Below are 3,378 nucleotides of genomic sequence, written 5' to 3' on the forward strand. Positions count from 1 at the left end.
CATTGTCGCGTTAATTTTAGTTCTTGATTATGCCTGTGCACGCAGGCACAGGGCTTCTCAAAAAATGCTTAGAACAAGAGCTTCAATTTAGCTGCTTGTCTAGCGTTGAGTGGCCGACCAGGAAGGTCTTTGTCGAAGAAGACCTCCTGATTGTTATTGGGATCAGCCACTTTTCCCGGAGTTGTAGGGGCCCGATCGAGGGGTAACTCCGGGATAACTGGGGAGGGCAGGGCCGGCGAGGTCTTCTTGTCCTTGCTCCTCTTCTTCTTCTTCGGCTCGGTCTGCGTGCCGATCGTTTTCCACGCTCCTTGTGGCAACGGTCTCAGGGCCCGAGGGTCACCCGGAGCTAGGCTCAGCCCTGGTGGACGGGTGAGTCTTCGGTGTGACTCGGGGAGGCTCAGTGGAATGAGCTGCCACTTCGGCTCAAGTGGAGGCGCAGGTTGCCTTGCCACCCGTGGTCTTCTGGTGATGGAGGGCCTCCTGGCTCGTCTCCTTGTTCGTTGGCGTGGTCGTCCTTCCCTGAGGCGTCTTGTAGATGCGCCCTTAGGCTGGACCACCACGGGGCGCACTCGGCAAGCTCGACGGGTGGAAAGGGCGGAATCTACCGGGTGTAGAAGTTGACGGAGGTCAACTTTCCTCCTTCGCTCTGAAGAGCCGTCACGATGTCTTCTATGCTCCAGGATGGAGCTGGGTTACAAATTTGGTCTCGATCGCTTTTTCCTCGACACCCGGCTTGTGTAATGTCCGGGGAAGTACTCAATGCGAGAGAGAATATTTCCTTGTGGGCAGACTTGCCCTTATATTCCCTTGTGTTGATATTCTTGAACTCGCGAAAGTCAGCCGCCCCGCGGCGACATGTATTACCCGCGCTCGCGGCGCGGGATGTTGTTGTGCTTGGCGGGCGAGGTAGCGCACAACGGGTTGCCGCGCTCGCAGGCGCGCCGTTCGGACCGTAAATCCGAACAGATGTACATACATATTTTTATTAGCTACATATGTTATAACTGACGCAATTATATTATTTTTTTATAAATGCAATTAAATTTTACAAAGCATACTAAATAATTAGCATTAAAAATTTATTTACTTATTAATTTTATTGTTAAAATTTTTTTTCCATACCCCAATAATTTGATGGAAATTGCGATAGCCCTACTAATAATTTAAAGCGTTTAAATAATCAATTAGGAAAAATTAATCAACATTTCATAATTTGTAGCTTCAAATGAATTGCAATTTGAATAATATAACTTATTTATTATCTATCAAATTAAAATTGTGTAGTGATTAACTCGTTACTAGATAGGTATACCTATTAATCGAGTTAATCTAGTAACGAGCTAATCACTACACAATTTTTTAATTTAGCAAAGTACCGTCTGTTACTAAATTATATTTTTATTAATTTACTTTATTTCTGAATATAATGTATTAATAGATTACATACGCGACGTATACTACACAAGACAGGAAACATTAACACAGTATTGTGCGTTACATAAGACAAAGACTTAAGGCATAAAACACTGTCTTAAGGTTATAAGACAGCCATTCTGCTTAGGCCCATAGACTTATAGATTTATTTAACACCAGACACGTTGAAACATGTACATCTTAGTAAAATTGAAGTATAGCAGTATAATACAGCCGTCCAATCACGTCTTCAATATATAGCACCTATATAGCTACTGTCTGAAGTTTATGGTCAATAGCCTAGTTTATATGATCTATGGACTTTCTAGTATCGTCACAGTCGCCGTTTGTCTTTTGTTTATCGCGCGTTTAGACAGTTTAGAGGTTATTGGTACCGTTATGCGCAAGCTCTTATCGTGGACAACCAGCCATCTAAGTGCCTGCCACCTCGAGCAAACGCGAGGGTAGAAACAGAGTGATTGCGCTCGAGGCGGACGCCACGGTGGTGGTGACGATTCTCGACACAAACGATCTCAATCCGCTGTTCTATTCGATCGACGAGACCACCGTGACAGAGGACACGCCTTTGCATCGCAACATACTCAGGGTAATCACCGAGAACGCCGATCTCGGCAGAAACGGCGAGATTTAATATAGCTTTGCCGAGGAGACCGATCAATTTGCCGTTCATCCGGTCAGCGGCGTAATAACGCTCACAAGACCGCTCAGGTACGCGGAACGTGCCATACACGAGCTGGTAGTCCTAGCGAAAAATCGCGGCGCTCTGTTCCGCAACGCGGGTACTTGTATCGCGCCCGAGATCTACGTGCACCAGCTTCCCGACATCGTCGAGAATTCGAACGCCGACATCTACGCGATCGTGCGAGTGATAAGAGTGATTGGCCGTGTAAACCATACACGGCAGTTGGGTTTATCTATCTAGAACTGAAGGTACATAATTTTATAATCTATAAATATTAACATATTCTTTAGTTTTCTCTTTATTCGTCGCTATAAGTTTTAAAGTTTTAGTACTATATTTATTGGTTCAAAAGGAATTAGTTTATTACACAGAAATATGTAACCTTACATTTATTTACATAATATTTGTTTTCAAAGATAGTTTTCTTGGGCAGTATACACTTTTGCCAACGTTCGTAAAGCTGTTAGAAGCATTTCTGAAATTTTTTGATACCTCTTTCAGTACTCTCGTCGCGTTTGCAATTCGACTTCCTCGACGCTCGCAAATCATTGTTCTTTCATATACGTCGAAATCCTCTGTTTGCCTCAGAAATGTAGTGAGAAGAAAACAAAAAAATTGGGTATGAAATAGAAAATTTCGACGCATGAAAGGACAATGATTCGCGAGCGTTGAAGAAGTCATTGTAAACACGATGAGAACACCCAAAGAGATATTGAAAAATGATACCATTATATCCAGGAATGCTTCCAACAACTTTATAAACATTGGCAAAAGTGTAACTGCCCAAGGAAACTACTACTTGGAAGAAAATGTTATGTAAATAAAATTACTTATTTTTGTGTAATAAACCGATAACTTTTTAAAGCTAATAGTATGTGCAATAATTTCTCGATTTTTTTCTCTAGATGTCATCAGTACTGAAGAAAAAAAGGCTTTTTTCTATCATTCATTTTGTTGAATCCGACATAAGCAATAAAAAAAAAATGCATTGACTGTGTACCATCTAAGTGGATATATTCAGATACAAAAATGCGTCAATTAATGACGAAATTTATTTTTCCACCTTATACAGCAAAAAGATGTGCTACATTGCATACACAAGTAAAAAATAATGAAGATGCAAAAAGCAAATGGCCTAATTATTCTGTTAAAATACTTGGAAGTGCTGATACTATATTTTTATTAAAATATTTATGTAAAAATAATTTATATATTAATTATTGAAACATTTTTAAGCCATAAAGTATATCACATATCTTATC

Source organism: Temnothorax longispinosus, chromosome 4, assembly GCF_030848805.1.
Source record: "Temnothorax longispinosus isolate EJ_2023e chromosome 4, Tlon_JGU_v1, whole genome shotgun sequence".
Lineage (NCBI taxonomy): Eukaryota > Metazoa > Arthropoda > Insecta > Hymenoptera > Formicidae > Temnothorax > Temnothorax longispinosus.